This window comes from Mustela nivalis (assembly GCF_964662115.1).
Source record: "Mustela nivalis genome assembly, chromosome: 7".
In the NCBI taxonomy this organism is placed as follows: domain Eukaryota; kingdom Metazoa; phylum Chordata; class Mammalia; order Carnivora; family Mustelidae; genus Mustela; species Mustela nivalis.
The window spans coordinates 53622409-53636684 of record NC_139026.1 but is presented as its reverse complement, the minus strand read 5'-3'; positions in this window follow the sequence as shown (position 1 = coordinate 53636684).

The following is a 14276-nucleotide window of genomic DNA, read 5'->3' as shown; positions in this document are numbered from 1 at the left end:
AGAAAATGATGTTATCTCAGTTAAGTCCCCCCGCCCCCCTCAAAGGGTGGGCTCTGAGGAAACTGTTTTTTTCAGGCTTTTGTTCTCTGGAGGTTTTTATATTTGTTCACTTTTGTTTATCTCTCTCGCCTTGACCGCTTTTGATGGTTTTTGTAGGTTTAGAGGAAAGCAAATTGCACCCTGACCTCCCTCTCAGAAAGATGCCTCAGACTGGCTGCAGAGCCCAAATAAATCCCCCCTTGGCCACTGGCAGAGCAGGTTCCCAGTCGCTGTCCCTGGGGACACAGGATTTTTTGCTTGTACCCAAAACCACGGCAGCAGCGGCTGTCTGGGCAGCTCTAGACTGCCATAAGTTCCAAGCAGCAATAGCACACTGAGATTTTCCCGCTGGCCCAGGCTGGGAATGCCTGGTCTTTCCCGTCTGAGAGCACCCAGCTGGCGCCTGTGTGCACCTCTCTCAGGGCAGGGCGTGGGGCATGACTCGGACTCTGATGGCATGGCAGGGCGCTCGCGTGGGGTCTGCAAAAAGGCTGTGCTTCTGTTGGCTGGCTAGGCTCCCAGCCCCTCACAGGAGCCGGGCGCCACGCCCTCTCAGGCACACTGGTGGTTCAGGGACCAAGACCTGGATTCTCTGCCGCACTCTCTCTGGCTATGTGCCAGGGGTGGCTCTCCTGGGCCTGGGGACTTAAGCCCCGACCCTAACACTCCGATTCCCACAATTTCCCCCCAGTGACCCTTTGCTCTTTTTGAGAGCTTTCTACCAGACTCCCGAGTTAATGCTGGTCCCCAGGTGCAGGGCGCTCTAGTATTGGGATATTACTTTCCAACGGGTCGCCTCTGGTGGCTCCCTCCCCCTTTTGTTTATCTTCTGATATCAGTCTGACTTTCCCAGTCCGCTTTACCTGCCCACTGGCGTCTTCTGCTCCAGTAGAGATCCAGACGTGTATAATTCAGATCTCAGGCTAATTTCGTGGGTGATCACGGATTTCTTTGGAAGATAATCAGCTCACTTTAGGGTACAGGTTGAAAGGGCGCCTCCTCCTACTTCCCCGCCATCTTGTGTCTCAGATCCATATGTATTTCTTAGCACGGAGACGAAAGAAAGGAAGCTCTTTAATATTAACATTCTGATTGTGGAACACCTCCCAGTTTTTTCTTTAATATTAGCTCTTTAATATTAACATTCTGATGTGGAACACCTCCCAGTTTTTTCTTAAATTATGTTTTACATCTCCAAATTCTTCTAAAAAAGATGCTTAATGTCTTACATGTACCCATAAGAAGCCATGGGAAGACTTTGGTAGAGTGAACTTAGTGGAGGATCCACCAAATTCATTGGAGATATATAAGCATGGAACACTATTTTAAGGGAGTTATGCAGGTGTAAAGTCAGAGTAGAAAGAGTCATGGAAGGGCTCAGTCAGTTAAGTGACTGAATCTTGATTTCAGGTCGGGTCACTACCTCAAGGTCATGAAATTGAGCCTGTGTCCAGCTCCATACTCAGTGCAGGGTTTGCTTAAGATTCTCTCTCCCTTGCCTTCTGCCCCAACCCCATTTCAAATGAATAAATAAATCTTTAAAAAAAAAAAAAAGAGAAGACCATATGGTCTTGATGATAATAGCTTCATAATAGAGTTTCAAGTGCAGAATTGTAATGCCTCAGGCTTTTGTTTTCTTTTTCAACATTATTTTGTCTTTTGGGGGGCATTTCTCATTCCATGCAAATTTTAGGATTATTTGTTCTAGCGCTGTGAAAAATGTTGATGGTATTTTGATAGGGCTTGTATCAAAACTATAGATTGCTATTGGTAGCATACACATTTACAAGTATTTTTTGTTCCAGTTCATGAGGATGGAATTTTTTTTTTCCATTTCTCTATGTCTTCCTCAATTTCTTTCATAACTGTTCTATAGTTTTAGTTTCTCGTTACCTCTTTGGTTAGGTTTATTCCTCTGTATCTTACGGTTTTGGTGCAATTGTAAATAGGATTGAACCCTTAATTTCTATTTCTTCTGCCTCACTGTTAATATATAGAATGCACCTGACTTCTGTGTATTGATTTTTATCCTGTGCATTTGCTGAATTCCTGCATGAATTCTAGGAATTTTTTTGGTGGAATCTTTGCATTTTCTACATAGACTATTATATCATTTATGAAGAATGAAGATCTGAATTCTTCGCTGATTTGTATGTCTTTAAAATCTTTTCATTGTCTGATTGCTGAGGCTAGGACTCTAGTGCTATTGAACAACAGTGGTGAGAGTGGACTCAACTGTTGTGTTTCTGACCTTCTCATACTGCTGGTGAGAATGCAAACTGGTACAGCAACTCTGGTAATCAGTATGGAGGTTCCTCAATCAGTTGAAAATAGAGCTACCCTATTACATAGCAGGTACACTACTTGGTATTTATCCAAAGGTACAAACATTGTGATTCAAGGGGGCATATACACCTCAATATTTGTAGCAGCAATGTCCATAAGAACCAAACTAGGGAAAGAGCCCACATGTGCATCGGCAGATAAATGGATATAGAAGACGTGGTATATATACATTGAAGTATGATCCAGCAACAAAAAAGAATGAAATCTTGCCATTTGCAATGATGTGCATGGAACTAGAGTGTGTTATGCTAAGCAAAATAAGTTAAGTCAGAGAAAGACCAATAATGTATGGTTTCACTCATATGCGGAATTTAATAAACAAAACAGATGAACATGGAGAAGGGTGGAAAAACAACACAAGATGAAAACTGAGATGGAGGCAGATCATAAGAGACTCTTAAATATAGGGAACAGACAGGGTTGCAGGCGGGGAGATGGGTGGGAGGAAGGGACAACTGGGTGATCTGCATTAAGCAGGACATTGAGGTAATGACCATGGGATGTAATATGCAACTGATGAATCACTAAATTCTACCACTGAGACTTAAAAAAAAAAACCCCTCAGAGAAGTCAGAGATATAAAGATCAGTGTGGCAGTTTTCTGTGTGTCTAACTTTCTAAGACTATCCATTAGGTTTTGAACATTATGGGCTTCTTATTCTAGATTTCAGAGTTAAGGAGACCTCATTTCAGTACTAATTTCAGAGGAAGGTGAGGTTCTTTTATAACTTGCTGTGTTTGCAGCACAGAAGAAAGTGTATTCTTTGCGGGCACGCAGTTCCAAAGAAAATGCGAAAAGGAAAAAGTTGGGTCTGTCCAAATTACTGTACCCAATTGATTAATATGAAATTTTTATTTTCTGAAATTAATGATTGTATTTTGTGAATAAAATAAGGCTTTAACATTTAACATTTAACATTTAATTGTTGCTCTGCAACAATTAAGATTAAGATTACAACCATTAGTTCTTTGCAGCTCCTCCTAAGGCAACATGTAAATATCTAGCTTTGTCCCTCTAAATGCTCTGGATTGGATAAGAATAATAATGGAATCTGAGAGGGGATCAAAAATAAGTTTTGCAAGAGAGATCAACGTGATAATATCAAAAGTTATGACACATGTAATTAGCATCTCACAAGAAGAGGGAAACAATTAGCAGAAGATGATTTTAAGAAATAATGGCTGAAGCTAATTTGAATTTGTTGAAAACACCAAGTTAAAGTCAGGAAGTCCAGCAAAACCCGAATTAAAATAATAAAAACTAGATCACACATAGGCACATTCTGGTCATACTTCTGAAACAGATAAAAAATATTGAAATCAATGAGAGAATAACAACACTTTCTATTCCTAGAAATTCACTAGGAACAATAAGTTTAGGAGATAATAATCATCTCATTAAAAACCCTGCCAAATCAGAATGTGATATCATTAATGGTTTTCCAGAATGAAGGTAAATTAAGATGTTTTCCAGAAACTACTTGGCTTGCCGTGCAAGAAGTATTAAAGGAAGAAAATGTCTCAGGTTTACGTGTCATAGTTTCATAAGAAATCTTGTTGTTTGGGAAGGCATAAAAACATGTAAAGTTATAAATATCAGGGTAAATATGAAAGACAATCTTCTGTGAATTTTCTGGCAGTGTGCGTGACCATTCAAAGCAAAGTTTGCAAGTTTCTTCCAGTGTTTATAATGTATGTGATATGTAAGACCTATGACAACTATTTACCATAATGGCGGGGGGAGGATATCAATAAACCTGTTTCATACAGGGTTTCTTACGTTGTACAACTAATTCTACCTAGGCCATGAAAAGTTAAGACTGTGTACAGTAATCTTAGTATAACCACTAAGAAGAAACTGTACACAGGGAGAGCCTAGAAGCAAATATACTAATTGAAATGGAGTTCTAAAAATTATTCAGGGACAAGATGGCAGGGGAGTAGGAGGAGGCGCCCCAAAGTGAGCTGATTACCTACCAAAGAACTCTGATCACCCATGAAATCAGCCTGAGATCAGAATTATACACGTCTGGATCTCTACAGGGGCAGAAAATGCCAGTGGGCAGGTAAAGCGGACTGGGAAAGTCGGACTGATATCGGAAGATAAACAAAAGGGGGAGGGAGCCACCAGAGGCGACCCGTTGGAAAGTAATACCCCAATACAAGCGAGAGTGCCCTGCCTCTGGGGACCAGCATTAACTTGGAGACTGGTTGAAAGCACTCGGGGGGGGGGGGGGGGGGGGGATTGTGGGATTGTGGGTGGCTAGGGACAGGGGCTCAAGTCCCCGGGCCCAGGACAGCCTCCCTGGCGCTGAGGCAGAGAGAGTGCGGCGGAGAAACCAGCTCTTGTCCCTAAGCAGCCAGCACGCCCGAGAATTCCGAATTCGTGGGTTCTAGTTCCTGTGAGTCAGCAGAATGTGCGAGCCCTACCACAAAGCTCGAGATATGCGTGCATGTCCCTCATGCTCCCCTGAGTTACAAAGGCCCAGCCGGTGCTCTTTGACCTGCGCCATTGTTTCAAAGCCTAAGCCTCGTGCCCCAAACTCTCCCCTGACAGAGGTGCGCAAAAGCCGAGCCTGGTGCTTAAGGACCTGCGCCCCGTTCTCATTGCCTGAGATATGCACCCGACCCATAGCCGCCTCTGAAAGAGGTGCGGGCAAGCCGGGCACTCCCAGCCCAGGCCAGTGGCAAAATCTCAGTGTGCAATTGCTGCTTGGAACCTCCCTGGCGGTCGGGAGCTCCCAGACAGCTGCCACTGCCTTGGCTTTGGGTACAAGCAAAAAGATCCTGTGCCCCCAGGGTATGCAACTTGGAACCTGCTCTGCCAGCGGCCAAAGGGGAACTTATTTAGGCTCTGCACCCAGACTGAGGCTTCTCTCTGAGAGGGAGATCAGGGTGCGGTTTGTTTTCCTCTAAAACTACAAAAACCATCAAAGGCGGTCAAGGTGAGAGAAAAAAAAAGTGAACAAGCACAAAAACCGACAGAGAACAAAAGCCTGAAAAAAACCAGTTTCCTCAGAGCCCACCCCCTTGAGGGGGGCAGGAGGACTTAACTCAGGAAACATCATTGACTGACAACCCACGTGGCAGCCCCTCCCCCCAGAATACAAACCAAGAAAGAAAAAAAAAAAAGAGGAAAAAAAAAAAAGGGACTACTAAAGAACAACCACTACTTCATAGGAAAACTTGTATTGTTCACTCGTTCCCACTATTCCGGTTCTTTTTTTTTTTTTTTTAACCTATTTACCATCAAAGCAAGTTGTACAGTACATCAAATTCCATAAGACCTTTCTAACCTGAACTTTTTGATACATACACCTATGTTTTTCTCTTGCATTTTTATTTTTTGAATTCCTTTTTTAAAATTTTAGTTTAGTTTAGTCTAATTTATTCCTTTTTATTTTTATCCTCTAATATTCATATAGAGTTAAACTTCAAAGTAATCCCCTTTCCCCAATCAATACTACCCCTATAGGTAAACCAATTTTTAATCCCCTTTATCTTAGGAAAGTTGAGTCCTTTAACAAAGATATCAAGATACATCCAGGAAGAATCAAAACAACCTTCCTCACACACACTGAGAATTTATAAGAACTCTCCCATCTTCTTCCACCAGTGTTTCTGTGTTTTTTGTGTTTGTCCTGATAGCATATAAATTTTACACTTGTAGTTCTTTTTGACGAGGTTCTTTCTTTATTTGCATATATATATATATTTTTTTTTCTTTTGTCATATACTTGTATCAGTCTTTTTATCTCTTTTTGTCTACATCTGGGCTGAACCTTCTTTTTCATCTTCCCTTTCTTTCCTGTCTCTCTCTCTCTCTCTCTCTCTCTTTTTCCTTCTTTTCTTTTTTTCTTTTTCTTTTTCTTTTCTTTTGTCTCTCGTTTGGGTGGGGAATCCTGATTGCTCAGAAGTGTTCCAGGGTGCACCTTGACTGCACCACAGTTGATACATCCAGCTACATCTGTTTAGTCATCTCCCACCAAAATGACTAGGAGGAGGAATGCCCAACAGAAGAAAAATACAGAGGATGGTCCTTCTGCAACAGAGCTGACCGCTATCAACATAGACAATATGTCGGAAAGAGAATTCAGGCTAACAATTATCCAGGCAATAGCTAGGTTAGAGAAAGCCATGGATGACCAAACAGAATTGATTAGGGCCAAACTGAAAGAGACCAGACAGGATGTTCACAATGTTAGGGCGGAGCTTAAAGCTACCAGGAAGGAGGTTCACAATGCTTTCAATGAGTTCCAATCTAATCTAAACTTTCTCAAAGCTAGGGTAACTGAGACAGAAGATAGAATTAGTGATCTGGAAGACAAACAGAGAGAAAGGATCAGGAGGAAGCCTGGAACAAACAGCTTAGAAACCATGAAAACAGAATCAGGGAAACAAATGATGCCATGAAGCGTTCGAATGTCAGAATTATTGGAATCCCTGAAGGGGAGGAGAAAGAAAGAAGTCTAGAAGATATAGTGACACAAGTCCTTCATGAAAATTTTCCCAGTCTCGCGAAAGGAACCAGCATTCATGTACTAGAGGCTGAACGGTCTCCACCCAAGATTATACATTCCAAAAAAAAATCACCTGATAGTCAAATTGAGGAATTATAATTGTAAGTATAATCTCTTGAAAGCCGCCAGGGCAAAGAGGCTCCTTACTTACAGAGGGAAGCCCATCAGAATAACGTCAGACCTGTCCAGAGACTGGCAAGCCAGAAGAGGCTGGCAAGATATATTCAGGGCACTAAATGAGAAGAACATGCAGCCAAGAATACTTTATCCAGCAAGACTGACATTCAAAATAGATGGAGAGATAAAGAGTTTTCAAGACCGGCAAAGCTTAAAGGACTGTGCAACCACCAAGCCAACACCGCAGGAAATATTAAGGGGGGTTCTATAAAAGAGGAAAAATCCCAAGAATAGCATTGAACAGAAATATAGAGACAGTCTACAGAAAGAAAGACTTTAAAGGTAACTCAATGTCGATAAAAACGTATCAATAGGGTGATCAATAATCACCCTTAATGTGAATGGCCTAAATGCACGCATAAAACGACACAGGGTTGCAGATTGGATAAAACGACAGGACCCATCCATATGTTGTCTACAGAGACCCATTTTGAACCTAAAGATACACGCAGACTGAAAGTGAATGGATGGAGAAGCATGTTTTATGCCAATGGGCATCAAAAGAAGGCTGGGGTATCGATTCTCATATCAGATAAATTAGACTTCAAACTGTAGTCAGAGATACAGAAGGACACTACATAATCCTTAAAGGGACTATCCACCAAGATGATCTAACAATTGTAAATATCTATGCTCCCAATATGGAAGCAGCCAATTACTTAAGAAAACTGTTCATCAAGATAAAGAGTCATATTGATATGAATACACTAATCGTAGGAGATCTTAAAACGCCTCTCTCAGAATTAGACAGATGATCGAAGCAGAAAATCAATAAAGAAACAAGAGCATTGAATGACACATTGGACCAGATGGACATCATAGATATATACATAACATTCCACCCTAAAACAACAGAATACTCATTCTTCTCAAGTGCATACGGGACCTTCTCCAGAATAGACCACATACTGGGTCACAAATCAGGACTCAACTGATACCAAAAGACTGAGATTATTCCCTGCATATTCTCAGATCACAATGCTTTGAAACTGGAGCTCAATCACAAGGAAAAGTTCCGAAGAAACTCAAACACCTGGAAGCTAAAGACCACCTTGCTTAAGAATGCTTGGATCAATCAGGAGATCAAGTAAAAACTGAAACAATTCATGGAAACCAATGACAATGAAGACACTTCAATCCAAAACCTATGGTATACAGTAAAGGTGGTCCTAAGGGGAAAATACATAGCCAACCAAGCCTCCCTCAAAAAAATTGAAAAATCCAGAACACAGCAGCTGTCTCTACACCTTAAAGAACTGGAGAATCAACAACAAATCAAACCAATTCCACACATAAGAAGGGAAATAATCAAGATTAGAGCTGAGATCAATGAGGTGGAAGCCAGAGATACAGTAGAACGTATCAATGAAACTAGAAGCTGTTTTTTTAAAGAATCAATAAGATCCATAAACCATTGGCCACACTAATCAAAAAGAAAAGAGGGAAAGCTCAAATTCATAAAATTATGAATGAAAAGGGAGAGATCACAACAAACACCAAGGAGGTAGAAACAATCATCAGAAGTTATTATCAACAGTTATATGCCAATAAGCTTAGCAACCTAGATGAAATGGATGAATTCATGGAAAAATAGAAACTACCAAAATTGAATGAGGAAGAAATTGACAACCTGAATAGACTGATATCTAATAACGAGATTGAAGCAGTGATCAAAATCTTCGCAAAAAACAAGAGCCCAGGACCTGACGGATTCCCTGGGGAATTCTACCTATTCTCCTGAAGCTGTTTCAAAAATTGAAGCACAAGGAAAACTTCCTGACTCTTTCTATGAAGCCAGCATTACCCTGATCCCCAAACCAGGCAAAGACCCTACCAAAAAGGAGAATTTCAGACCAATATCCCTGATGAATATGGATGCTAAGATTCTTAACAAGATCCTAGCCAACAGGATCCAACAGCACATTAAAAAGATTATCCACCATGATAAGGTGGGATTCATTCCTGGCCTCAAGAATGGTTCAACATTCGCAAATCAATCAATGTGATAGAACAAATTAATAAGAGAAGAGAGAAGAACCACATGGTCCTCTCGATTGATGCAGAAAAAGCATTTGACAAAATCCAGCATCTGTTCCTGATTAAAATGCTTCAAAGTGTACGGATAGAGGGAACTTTCCTGAACCTCATCAAATCTATCTATGAAAGACCCACAGCAAATATCATTCTCAATGGGAAAAAACTTGCTTCCTTCCCGTTGAGATCAGGAACAAGACAAGGATGCCCACTTTCACCACTCTTGTTCAACATAGTATTAGAAGTCCTAGCAACAGCAATCAGACAACAAAGAGAAATAAAAGGTATCCAAATTGGTAATGAAGAAGTCAAACTGCCTCTCTTCACAGATGACATGATTCTTTATATGGAAAACCCAAAAGACTCCACCCCCAAACTACTAGAACTCATACAGGAATTCAGCAATGTGGCAGGATACAAAGTCAATGTGCAGAAATCAGTGGCTTTCTTATATACTAACAATGAAAATACAGAAAGGGAAATTAGAGAATTGATTCCATTTACTATAGCACCAAGAACCATAAGACACCTGGGAATAAACCTAACCAAAGAGGTAAAGGATCTGTACTTGAGGAACTACAGAACACTCATGAAAGAATTGAAGAAGACACAAAAAAATGGAAGATCATTCCATGCTCTTGGATCGAAGGAATAAACATTGTTAAAATGTCTATACTGCCAAGAGCAATCTATACTTTTAATGCTATTCCGATCAAAATTCCACTGGTATTCTTCAAAGAGCTGGAGCAAATAATCCTAAAAATTGTATGGAATCAGAAGAGACCCCAAATCCTTAAGGAAATGTTGAAAAACAAAAATAAAACTGGGGGCATCACGTTACCTGATTTCAAGCTTTACTACAAAGCTGTGATCACCAAGACAGCATGGTACTGGCATAAAAACAGACACATAGACCAGTAGAACAGAGTAGAGAGCCTAGATATGGACCCTCAACTCTATGGTCAATTAATCTTTGACAAAACAGGAAAAAATATAGAGTGGAAAAAAGACAGTCTCTTCAATAAATGGTGCTGGGAAAACTGGACAGCTATATGTAGAAGAATGAAACTAGACTATTCTCTTACACCGTACGCAAAGATAAACTCAAAATGGATAAAATACCTCAATGTGAGACAGGAATCCATCAAAATCCTCGAGGAGAACATAGGTAGTAACCTCTTCAATATCGACCACATAATTTCTTTCAAGATATGTCTCCAAAGGCAAAGGAAACAAAAATGAAGATGAACTTTTGGGACTTCATCAAGATCAAAAGCTTCTGCACAGCAAAGGAAACAGTCAACAAAACAAAGAGGCAACCCACGGAATGGGAGAAGATATTTGCAAATGACAGTACAGACAAAAGGTTGATATCCAGGATCTATAATAAACTCCTCAAACTCAACACACACAAAACAGACAATCATATAAAAAAATGGGCAGAAGATATGAGCAGATACTTCTCCAATGAAGACATACAAATGGCTATCAGACACATGAAAAAATGTTCATCATCACTAGCCATCAGGGAGATTCAAATTAAAACTACATTGAGATATCACCTTATACCAGTTAGAATGGCCAAAATTAACAAAACAGGAAACAACATGTGTTGGAGGTGATGTGGAGAAAGGGGAACCCTCTTCCACTGTTGGTGGGAATGCAAGTTGGTGCAGCCACTTTGGAGAACGGTGTGGAGATTCCTCAAGAAATTAAAAATAGAGCTTCCCTATGACCCTGCAATTGCACTCCTGGGTATTTACCCCAAGGATTCAGATGTAGTAAAAAGAAGGGCCATCTGTACCCCAATGTTTATAGCAACAATGGCCAGAGTCGCCAAACTATGGAAAGAACCAAGATGCCATTCAACGGACGAATGGATAAGGAAGATGTGGTCCATATACACTATGGAGTATTATCCCTCCATCAGAAAGGATGAATACCCAACTTTTGTAGCAACATGGATGGGACTGGAAGAGATTATGCTGAGTGAAATAAATCAAGCAGAGAGAGTCAATTATCATATGGTTTCACTTATTTGTGGATCATAACAAATAGCATGGAGGACAAGGGGTGTTAGAGAGGAGAAGCGAGTTGGGGTAAATTGGAAGGGGAGGTGAATCACGAGAGACTATGGACTCTGAAAAACAACCTGAGGGGTTTGAAGTGGTGGGGGGGTGGGAGGTTGGGGTACCAGGTGGTGGTTATTATAGAGGGCACGGATTGCATGGAACACTGGGTGTGGTGAAAAAATAATGAATACTGTTTTTCTGAAAATAAATAAATTGAAAAAATTTTAAAAAAAAGAAAAAAAAAGAAAAAAATTATTCAAATAATCCCAGAGAAGGGAGGCACAAAGTGCACATAGACAGAATAAGTTACAAATCTGAAAGTATTTAATTTGAGGAATTAACACTTCCATAATATGACTCATATACCTATGATGACATAATTAAGAAAAGAATTCTTCTATCCCAAATTCTTACTCTTATTATTCTTCCCCATAAGTATGTGTGATCTAGCTTCAATTAGTATTCCTCTGGCAGATTCAATTTAAGCTAATTTCCCTTAAAATGGATATTGTGGTTCTAGACTACAAAAGATGGGTTTTGAAAAATACTTATATTCCTTATTTTTCAATTTCCAATATATATATTAGCATATAAAAATAAAGTTTTAATCTGTCACCCACATAATCTTTGTTATTATTTTTTCCATAATTAAAAATCCTCTAAGTGTACATTTTATCATAGGCTCAATTACTTCCCAGATTTTAATGATCATTGTTGCTAAAGAAAAACTTCTGTAGTTATTCTCAACCTAGGCCATTTAGGATATGGAAACTGTGCTCAAAATTGAAAATCATAAAAAAAAAAAAGGAAAAAAGAAGAAAAGCAAAAGAGAAACACACATACACACACACATACACACCAAATGATGGAATTCTTGAAAATTGATTATAAAGTACAAATATTTAAACACTTTTATTTTAAAGATTTTATTTATTTATTTGACAGACAGAGATCACAAGTAGGCAGAGAGGCAGGCAGAGAGGAGGAAGCAGGCTCCCCACAGAGCAGAGAGCCCGATGTGGGGCCTAATCCCAGGATCCTGAGATCATGACCCGAGCCGAAGGCAGTGGCTTAACCCACTGAGCCACCCAGGCGCCCCATAAAGTACAAATATTTAGAGTGAATAAAAGTGTAAGGGATACAGAATGACTACCAAAAAAAAGAGGTTAGTGTCTGATGGTTAGACTTTGGAAAACCTGGAGTAATTTTTAAAAATAAAAAAAAAAGAATTCTAGAAATGAAAATAAAAATATTTAAATGAATAATTGATGGAGTGATTAAAGAACAAGTTAGAAAAGATTTGGGAGAAAGTAAGCAAATTGAAAGACAAGACAATAGAAAAGGAGGGAGAACGTATAAAAGCTACAGGTGTGAGGGATAATATTTGCAGAGAGGATCAGAATCATTGAGAGAATGCAGATAAGCCATATTGGAAGAGAGCATATGTGATCGTAGTCAGGATTGGTAGTCCACTGGATCCTCCATTCAAGAAACACAGTTACTCACTATTGGAAAAGATACCTTTAATGAACACCGTGCTGCATCATAGTAAAACTATTTCTAATTCCCATCTTTCCATTTTCTGTTGAATCTATGACAAATTGGATTTTTGCCCCAACAGCTCACTGGAACCATTCCCTATTCTGCACACAAAATAACAAAATCTCATCTTCCTTTATTAGCAGCAGCATTCAACAGAGTGGATCATTCATTCCTCGTGGAAACATTTTTTCACTTGGTACCTATGGCAGCATGGATTCCTGGGTTTGAGTCCTATCTCCTCATTGCGCTTTTGGTCTTGTTTGCTGATTTCACCTCTTCTCCTCTTCCTCTTTACATGAGAGAGTCTCTGAGCTTATCCTAGAACTTCCTCTTATTTACATCCACTTTAAGTTTCTGGGTGACCATCTCTGATACTTCATTTTAAGCAGCACCTGCAAGCTGAAAAGCCTAGTTTTATACTTTCTTGCCCATATCTCACCATTCACCTTGGGACTTTGATATCTGAGTCCTTAGTCAACTGTTCCATTTGTGTGTTTCACAAAAAATTCACTCTTCAGATGTCCAATCCAAACACAGACTCTTAATCACAACTACTTCATGTATAATCCTTCCCAGTTCATTGAATGGAAACAGATTCAGTCTCTTTTCAGATACTCAAGGTAAAGCACATGTTTCATCCATGACCCCTTTCCTTCTTTCTCAGGCCACGTTCTCACGTTAGAGGCTTCTTAACACTGACTTCAAAGTATTCCAGAGTCCAATCTCTCATCACCATTGCCCCACTTTACCTTAGCCCAAGCTACCACATCCCTGTAGTATTTTGAGTCTCCCTGTTTTTGTTCTTAATTTTCTCATTACTTTTTATCTGCCAAATTGAGACTAGTATAATGTAATTAGAGCATGCTACTCATCTGTTCCTGATTCTTGAAAAAGATGTTACAGACTTAACTAGCAAAAACCTGGGAGATCTGATCTTTTCAATTTATGCATATTACTTTGTAATACAGCATTTCTCAATCTTTACTTCATTATCTCCCCCAAACTCAACTCACCAAGAAGTCTTTACAGACACCTTATCACTATGAAAATTCAAAATCAAAAATATGTTATATCTCTTTCATGTACTATATGTGTAACTGTGCTTAAACAAAATGGGCTAACATTTTGTTTTCGCTAACAACACAACAGAAATACAATTATAAGAGAATATTATTTTCCTTAAGAGAAGAATATTATTTTCCTTAAGAGAAGAGAGAGAGCACAGGCAGGCAATGTGGCAAGCAGAGGCAAAGGGCGAAGCAGGCTCCCCACTGAACAAGGAGCCTAACGCAAGACCCTGGGATCATGACTTGAGCCAGAGGCAGACACTTAATGACTGAGCCACCCAGGTGGCCTAAGAGAATAGTATTTAAAAAACATTCAGACCAACAAATGGGGACAATCTGGAAGAAATGGATACATTCCTAGAAACATAAATTTCCAAAACCAAAACAGGAACAAATGGAAAACTTGAGCACATGGATAACGAGCAGAGAAATCAAATCAGTCATCAAAAATCTCCCGACAAACAGAACTCCAGGGCCAG